This window comes from Chenopodium quinoa, unplaced genomic scaffold, assembly GCF_001683475.1.
Source record: "Chenopodium quinoa cultivar QQ74 unplaced genomic scaffold, ASM168347v1, whole genome shotgun sequence".
Lineage (NCBI taxonomy): Eukaryota > Viridiplantae > Streptophyta > Magnoliopsida > Caryophyllales > Amaranthaceae > Chenopodium > Chenopodium quinoa.
This window is the reverse complement of record NW_018742684.1, coordinates 3388746-3399094: the sequence shown is the minus strand read 5'-3', so window position 1 is coordinate 3399094 and position 10349 is coordinate 3388746.

Sequence of the window (10349 nt, the reverse complement as noted above, 5' to 3'; positions counted from 1 at the left end):
ACATGCATGCTTAGAAACACTGAAACAGTAGTGGTAGTGCTTAGAAGATGCCAGGCACTGCACTGATGCACTACATGCTTGTGCCACTACTCATCTTAATATCTCATGCTCAAATTCATTATAATTACTACCTCCGCTACATATTATTTGCAACGATTTGACATAAAGTAGAGAACAAAAATGTCTAATCGTTGCACATAATGTGTAACGGAGGTAGTATTATTATTATTCACATTGCCTCACTTTTTGGATTTGATGCTATCCTAATTTGTGCAATTGGACTTTCTTTTCACAACTCTTAAAATATACCAAGACTGTATTTGATCAAATTCTGTCTATAAATAGTATTTCGTAGTTTTTTTTTTTTTATGAAGTATGTATTTTTTAAACATTGATATCATCACGTCTTAACAACTACCACATAGTATATTAAACGATTTGTATATATTACACATAAAAATTATGAATATTATTGTTACTTAATTTAGCTAAGCATTTACAGCCTCTAATTTACGCAGCTCAAGGATTGCCGCATGTAAATGAGGAAAAGTTTGCTAGAACAATCCTTGAGCTAATTTTGTAATCTTCAAAAGCAAAGAGGCTCGTGAAAATGTAATTAAACTTATCTTTAAGTTAATTTAAGGCAAAGTAGTGATACGGTTTAATTAATGTCTCGTTAAAGTATACTTTAATTTGTATATATTTAAGATAGATAATATTGCCAATTTATTTATATATAGACGTAACTCAAAAGTATGTGCGGCGTCTATTATTGGATATGAGTGTAAGACCTTCTTAGATTAGCATACTCAATAAAGATTAGCAAGAAAATAAACCAAGGAAAACTTGTATAACTGATATACTACGCACTTACTACACAGCCACATACAAAGAACCAAAAGATTTCTGAATGTTCTTCTCAATTGGGCAAAAATTAAAAGAGAAAACAAAAAAGTTAGGCTAAGTATCATTCAATAATCTTTCATTTAAATTGGTTAGTTTGTGTTAAACGCGGGTGTGGGCCGCACTCGCAAATTAAGATAGAGAGTTCACTTCACAACATCAAAGGAGATTCCATCCCAAAACCATATGACAATAGAAGGAGTAGCCCCTTAGCCTTATAAAGTGTTTAACTCTCTCTTCTTCAACTAATGTGGGACACTTACATGTGGTGACACTTGAGAAGTTTATTTTTCAACAGTTTGACTTTTATTACTCTATTATACATCGCCCCCAATCCAATCACGCCTTAAACATATTTACATAAACTTAGATGGGGAACACTGTAACATAATTTTGTCCTACTGAATAAAAAATTGACTTTAGAAGATACAATTGACAATTTTGACATGGAGCTGAATAGCTGATGCTTACTGAGTAGGATTATGACTAACACTATCACTTTATTTCTTTTTTAGGGAATCTTCTATTTCTGCTGATCCAATTATCTATCTTTCCAGCTCCTAATCTACTAGGCATATACTCATTTCATTTTCTCTTTTGTTTTTTAGCCGTCACTTGAACTATTCAATTTTGTAGTTATTTTGAAGAGCCAATGAAAAATACTTGTATCATTCTTTTATGTAGCACATTTTGTTGCTTGAGTGATGTACATGCAAAACATGCACATAATTGATAATTAATACTACTAATACCATAAACGACGTGGAAAAGAATGACCTACCTAAAATTTAACTTGTTGATTGCTACCGAAATCTTAGTTAGAATCTGATTTCGTATATTAAACTTTTATGGCATATATACAAATTTGCCTCAATAATTAACTATTAATGAACTTATGTATATGTGTTAGTAAACCATGATACTCTCTCCGATCCAGCTTACATCCTTTAGGCTCTCAAGAGTCAAATAGAGTACGCTCAATAACTTTTATGAGGCTACTTCATGGATTTATCCTTATCCTCTCACCTCATGTGATATTCACTTCTTACCTACACATAAATATACAAGACTATATCGAGTTTATTCTGTTTTATTTTCATTTGGCTTTTTATCATATGGTATAATAACAATAGTTTTTCGGCTTATTATGAAAAGAGTCGAATTTTAACATAATTCAGTTGATAAAAATAAAATTTGAGTATTTAACATAATTCAATTTATAAAAATAAAATTTACTCGTATTGTATATAGTAGGAAGTTAGGATAATTCGATTGTAAGTGTTATGAAGTATAACATTAACATATCATGGAATTAATTAACTCAATTAAGTCCATAGAATATTAATTCTCCACATATATTGGAGTGTTCATTGTGTAAATCCATTTTAAATTTAAGCAAAATGAACATCAAAATTTACAAGGAATTAAATAAAAATAAAGAAGGTTGGATAAGAAGATAGAAGTAATGAAGACCTTTTGGCTTTTGCCGGTAGCTTAGGCCATCATGTCAAAGTTGGATAAGAGAAGAAATGTAATAGATGATGATGTAAAAGTAGTTGAATTATAATTATATATTCAAGTTGAATTAAATATAATTAAAGGTGATCACACTCTTTAGTGGCCCTACTAATTATTCCTTCACCCAAAGGGTACCTCCCCCCACTTGACCTATAAATTGTACGCCCATATTTTCCAAAATTAGCGGACTTTCATTTTCATCTTTTGGCTGCTTAGCTTGCTTATGAAGTACATATATAGAGTTAAAGTTATACATAGTTGCAATTATTACAATTCACAACAATACGACAATAGTGTGACTCATTCATGAGTAAGCTTATCTTTGAGAGTGACCCTTAAAACTCTTATATGCCCATATATTAATTCATTAACGTTGGTAAGTTTATTCCAATTATTTGTACATTCAAATGTTAAAGATTTTGAAAATCTACACATTGAGCTTAGTTGTTTGATAAACGTGAAAATGAACAGTATATCATGATCTACTCTACTTGCAAATTGCAACTATTTTGAAAATATGGTTTACTTACCGAGATATTGTATTTTATTGCAATTTTGGTTAGTGACAACAAAGTAAAACTTAGTTGGACATATAAGTGGAAGGTACACATACATCCAAAATAGCGTTGCTATTTGGTTCGTTGTATTGTTGCTCTCTCTAAGCAATGACACCAATTGTTGTATATATAGAGATCCGATAAACATAATGTACTTGTATATTTTGATTCATATCAACAATATTGAAACAAGATACTCATAATATAATATAGATATATGATAGTTAAGTCAAATATTAACTGTAAGTACTTACCCCATACAAAGTACTACCTCCGGTCCAATTTACTCACAACAAAGGGGTATTATTTGTGAGATATAAAATATTCCTTTGTTGCAAGTAAATTGAATCGGAGGTAGTATAAGATGTTACAAAGTATATTGTATGAAATATTATCTTAACTTCTTCACCACGTAATTTGTAATTCATATTATTTCATGTAGATGGTCTAGTGACAAGAATTACATCTCATAATACTTGTTGGTATAAAAGTGTAACAAGATAATATTCCATGTAGCTAGGTAGTTGCCCATACGCTCGGTTGGATGGGGAGATCTGGCTCAATCCACTGCACAAGCCACAAGGTGACAAGCCATGTGATAGACTATTATCCATGCCCCCAAATAACAGGATAAGGTGAAGGGAGATTTTATTTAAAGACTATCCTCTATTATTTGTATGTTATAGTTTGCCATTTAATTTGTCTTTTGTGTAACGTTACTATGAGTTGGCATGCCAATATTATTATAATTAATTATGTAACTGGTAAACTATGGTGTCTCACTCTCATGTCATGTATGTCCATGTGCAACTAATTTGGCAACTTCCTACGAACATATAGTATATTTAATGTGACTATATATTATACGAGTTGTACTAAGTATGTTATATGCTTGTAAAGTACTTTTAACATAGGATTATTAACCAACATTTTATATTAATTATAAGCTAAGGGTGATTAGTTTATTAATCCTTGCTTCTTGGAAATTTTTCCTTCTTGACAACACATGAATAAGAAACGCAACATGTTTTCTTCTCCAAGTTGCCAACCACCATACACTTAGCGATGACTTTATATTAAGATAATAATATGATTATAATTCTTAAGTTGTGAGTGGATTTAATTAATTTGTAGTCACACAATGCCCATGAGTTCATTTTTACCTAAATATCTCTATGTATTTGTATATCTCTATCTAAATTTAGATATGTATCAAATTATTGGTAGTTTAAATATTTTGTTGTCCATTATGGTGTGGCAGCCTATGATAGAACAAAAGGGTCCGATCTACAAAATCAAAAGAGGTGGGCTTGGCCGCTTGGAAGAGGATTTTATTTATTATTCTATGATTTGATTCATTTTTTATATTTTTCTGAATTATACTACGAATATGATAGTCTGTCTTGCATGGACCTGGTCCACATTAACTTATTGTAGATCGAAGCCCATTACTCCATTAGTGACATATACCCCAACCAAAATCCATTCATTTTTCTTTACTTCTTTGACTTCTTCCCCCATGCTCTGCTCTCTATCAATTTTAGGGTAAAATTCTCTCTTCTCAAACAATTTTAGGGATTTTTTCTATTTCCTCTCACTATTTTTTTGCAAAAACATGTTAGATTATGTATTACAATTTACAAGAGATCTAAATTAGTATATATAGGAAGACCCTGTACAATTACAATCATTATTAAACTTCAATTTGATGCAATCGGAAGCAATTACGAAGGCAAACATCAATATATTTGTTAAAATTCGTTCTAATTATAGCAAATTTGTTGATTATTGTTATTATTTGTAATGTAGAAAAATTAAATAATAATCCAATTGAATATGAAATTCAACAAGAAGATGAAATTGTAGAAGATGCAGAACAAGGTGTAATAATGATGTACTTAATTGTAAATCAGGTTGAGAAGGAAAATCAACCTATAATACAAGCTCATGCAAAGATTTGTTATAATTAGTTTTGATTTGGCATAATCGGTTTTGTATCGGTACAATCAGTTTGATATGATATAATCACTTCTTATTTCCTATAATCACATTTATTTTGATATAATCACTTTTCATTTTTTTTATAATCAAATTTAGTTTAGTATAATCACTTTTTATTTTTTTATAATCAGATTTAGTTTAATATAATCACTTTTTATTTTCAATAGTCACATTTAGCTTGATATAATCACGTTTTATTTCTTATAGTGACATTTGATTTGATATATTCAGTTTTCATTTAATTTATTCCAATTGATGATCGTAATCCTCTTCGATTACTCCAATTTGATAAAATTTCACTTCTAGTTTTGATCGCCATTGTTGATTTTGATGAATTTCCTCCTCTCGTCTTCACCATTGTTGAAGTGTAATACATAACATCAAAAGAGGTGAGAGAAAAAAATAGGTAAGAAGTGAGAAAAAATTAATAATTTGTCAAAGAGGAGAGAGAAAATGAAAAGGAAAAGATAGAAGAAAGAATGAAAGTGTTATTAAAGCTTTCAAAAAATAAGCATGTGATATTTACTCGGTCCACATTAAATTAATATAGACCGGGTTTATTATAGGTCTATACCGAATATGAAAGGGAGAAGAAGTTATTGAAGGAGTTATGTCTTCGTCGTGTGCAATTACTAGATATATAAATGGATCAAATTATGGAGATAATTAAGTTCGTACATTTGGGTCGTCGTTTAGCCATAGCTAGAGGTACTAACAATCTTTGGACTAGTAAAATAGGCCAAAGCCCAATTGGACGGGTCTTATAAGGTCACACAAAGGGGCTAGATCGAGCATTAGAGGACGAGGCCCATCACGGGCCTCAACACTCTAGGTGGCCGGCCATATGGGGATTAAGAAGTGGTTTTGGGCTTCGTGCCCTAGTCTAATTATAATGAGATTATAAATAGACTAGGTGCCTAGGTTTGCAGTTAGTAAGCAATTAACTGATCAGTGTGATCAAACCCTAATTAGCAGACATGAAACCCAACCCCTCTCACAGTCCTCTCTCTCACGGCTCTCTCCTCCTCCTAGGCGCCGGTGGTGTCTCGTGGTGGAGGTGGTTCGTGCGGTGGTCAGTTGTCCGTAAAGGTGGTGATTGCGGTTTTCCTCAATCACTCGACCAATCTAGTATTGGTGGACGGCTCGTTCGAATCTCGTGGACTAAGTAGGGGAGCAACGCTTGGGGCTCTATTCTCTCCTTGATTTGCCTGTCGAATACCTTCGTGGAATTCACGCGTCAAAGGTATGATTATGTGTCTTGTGTGTTATGCATGTGATTCTTGGGAGTGGTACTTGTTTGAATATGATTCATATTATTTCTGCTGCGTAGTACCTATAAACTCCTACAGTGGTATCAGTTAGCCTCTTGCATGAACGCGCTTGATCATAATAATACGATTATTTGATGTCCACGTTAATTTTATAATCAATTAAGAGGGAGAAATTAATTTAATTATGGTTCTTATTATATTTAATGTGATTAAACTTTTGGAATCAATTAAATATGTTTTAATTATGCTCAAAATAACCATGAAGAGACCGAATTTTAGCCCTAATTGTTCGAAAATTTCGAACACCCTAACCCTAAAATTTTGTATTTTTCGAATATTCTAGCCCTAAAATATGATTTTTGTGCTTGATTTTGATTTAATTCAATTTATTTTATGATTCATAATTTTAATCGGATTGATTTATGCATAAAAGTGTTTTGTGTATGATCATCAATTTAATTTTAAAAGTTAGAATTAAATTGGGATTAATTTTATGAACAACCCTAATTTTAAAGTTGAATGTGATTTAATTTTAATCTATTGGACTGATTTAATTTAATTTTAATAAATGTTATTTTAATTAAATTAAAATAAAACAAAACAAAAAAAACAAAAAAAAACCGTTTTAGTTGGTCGGCAACCGCGACTGGGTGGCGCAACCACGGCGGCTGCCGACCAGGTGGCAGTCCGAGAGGGAGGGAGGGAGGACAGGCAGTCAGGGGCGGCTGTGGGCAGCAGCGTGCAAGCGTTGCACGGCTGCTGCCACGGCTACCAGAGCAGCTGCCCGCTGCTGCCTTGCGGCAGTGGCTGCTGTGATGGCAGCCAGCCACCGTGGCTAGCCTCGGCTAGCCAACCACGGTGGCCGGCGGTGGTGGCTTGCAGTATTTCAAAAAAAAAAAATTAATTATCTTATTTTAAAAATGATTTCAAGATAATTGTGAATTATTTTGGGATAAAATCAGTTTTATTTTGGATAAGATAGAATATTTTGAAATTATGATCTTTTATTTTAAAAGATAAATTTGGTTTTATTTGGATAAAATCTTTTGTTTTAGGATAAAATCAAATATTCAAAAGTTGTTATATTTGATATTATCCATATTTAAAGTTGTTAAATTGGTAATTATCCTAATTAAAGTGGTTAATTTTGGATAAGATTGATTAGGATATTCTTAGCATATTCCAAAAGGATAATAATTGATTTAAATAATGTGATTATCCCATAATTAGATTAGGATATAATTGATTTTAAAATTATTTGATTGGCTAGTAATTAGGATAGAATCTCCTAAATTTGTTAGGATAATCATGGAAGATTAAATATGATTTATCTTTGTAGATTAAAATATGATTTGATTCTATCTCATGACTAAATTGAATATATGATATTTTATAAAAGGTCATGAATAATATATGATATTATCTAATTATGATTAAAATATGAGATATTTTAGGAAATGCGTTGACTTTATTATGAACATTTGATGTTGTAGTTTAGACAAGCATGTTGAGTGATTTATTATATGGCACTTTTATAATATATGATATTATGTTGCTATATATAGACTAGTATGGCCCATAGATTCCTAAATACGATCTACGCATCGTGATGTATTTTTGTAATCTAAATACGGTCTGCGTACCGTTAAGTATTTTTGTAACTTTTATTTAAAGCAAATAGAATAGTTATTTAAATAGTGTTAGTCCAAAGAAGCCTATGAAGTGAAGGCCCAAAGGAGCAAGGTGGATGGAGATCCATGATGATTCAAGTGGGAGCTTTTTCACTTCTAGTTTTCTTAGGACTAAGGGGCCATACTATGTCATGATTTATTGCATTAGTAGATTATGCTGTTAGATTTTATTTATGTTGATTGATGATGCACTAGAGTTCACTGAATAATCACAACATAATAAATCTAGGTCCCAGTAATATTGAGATTGCTTTTCCAATTAAAAACCCGATGAAACCTTTGATATTTATGATGGGTCATGCCAAAGCTGGGTGTCATATTATATCTTAGGGGAGTGGGGGTAAAACAAATTTTACACTTTTAATTGGTTATGCTCAACAAGGTTACCTAAAGAGTTTAGAACCTTGAAGCAAAGGGAAATAATTAAGCATGTGATGATTAATTATTCAACCAAGAGTTACAAGAGTTGTAATCAGTAAGGAGTTTACTCACCTTGAAAATGTAATGGTTGATGGTAGGGCCAAAGTCCGGTCAATTATTGCACAAATAAAGGATCTTGGAATCACTTAAATTCAATTGGGATCAATTAATTATTGAATAAAGTGTTTTAAAGTTACCAAATGAATGCGTTTATGGTACTTTAATTTGAAATTAAACATAATTATTAAACTTTGCCTTATTTTTACATAGATGGGTAGCCGTAACCACAATGACAACAACGTTTACAACCTTCGACCATTCCTTGAGAAGGATAGGTTGACAGGGGAGAACTTTTCCACTTGGGAAAGAATGCTAAGACTTGTTCTGAAATCTGAGGGTAAAGAGGATATCATTGATACCCCATTACCAGAACCTCTGCCAGAAAATCCAACTGCGGCAGAGATCAAGAAGCACAAGGAAGCTCATGACAGAGCTATACCTATCACTTGCTTAATGATTGCTACCATGGAGCCTAGTCTTCAAAAGCGTTTTGAGGACCAGGATGCCTACTCAATCATGCAAGAACTCAAAGCTTTGTTTAAGAAACAAGCTAGAGTTGAAAAGGTATGAGCTCCATCGTGAGATTCTGGATTGTAGGATGGAGAAGGGAGCCACAGTTCATGATCATGTTTTCAAAATGATCGGCCTAATTCAAAGTATGGAAAAACTGGGCCACCCATACAGTGATGATTTGGCAACAGACATCATTCTCCATTCACTACCAGAAAGTTTCAACCAGTTTATCATGAATTTTAACATGACTGCCATTGCAAAGACTATGAATCAATTGCATGCAATGTTGGTTAGTGCTGAGAAACAAATTCCTAAGGAACCTAAGAAGGAAGTTCTTATGATTCAAAAGGTAAAGGGGTTCAAGAAGAAGGGGCAAAAGGCTAGTGCCAAGAGCAAGGGCAAGCAAGTTGCCAAGGCTCCTGAGAAGCCTAAGACGACTCCAAAGCCCAAGGCTGCAAGTGAAAGTGAATGCTTTTACTGCAAGAAGAAGGGGCATTGGAAGCGAAATTGCCAGAAATACCATGACTTCCTCAAGAAGAACAAAGCATCAACCTCAGGTATAATGTTATAAACATTTTAACATTCACTTAGGTATGTGATACCAAGTTGCAGTGCTTAACATAGTGATGTTGCGCAGGAACTGCAAATAAGTGAAGCTAGCAAGGAAATGGAACTTGAAGGTGCACTAAAAGTATTTGAGTGGCTAGAGATAGCTTCATAGTTTTAAATTTTGATTAGTTTATCATGATTTTAAAACAATTTCCAGTTTTGATGAGACTATATTTCGGTTTTCTTGTTTTGAATACTGAATTTGGTTTACTTGGCTTGGACAAGTGTTGATCCATGACCAAGGTAATAAATTGTTTTCATTTATTTTGCTAGATATGAGTTAATTTTGTTTTATGACATTGATATAAGTAGATCACAAAAATAAAAGTTTAGATGATTCAAAATACACTTACTTACAACAAGTAAAGTTAGGTCACATTAACCATTTGCACATCCAAAGTTATGGATGGATTCATATTCTTATATGATTATGAATCACTTGAGAATTAGAAGTCATGCTTGATAAAAGTTAAAATGACCAAGTTGCCTTTTAGTAGAAAGGGTAAAAGAAATAATATGACCTTTTGGTACTCATACATATGATGAATGTGAACCAATAAGTTCAAAATTAGCAAAGAGATTTAACTATTTCATCGCTTTTACTGACGATTTAAGTAAATATATCGATAATTACTTAATGAGGTAAAGCTTAGAAACATTGAAATGTTCAATATTTCCAAATGAAATGTAAAATCGGTTTGAGATATACAATTTAACACCACAATATGATTGTTGTGATAAATATTTAACTCAAAAGAAATGATCAACTAAAGGGAATTGTTGAATTAATTCACAACCCAGAAACA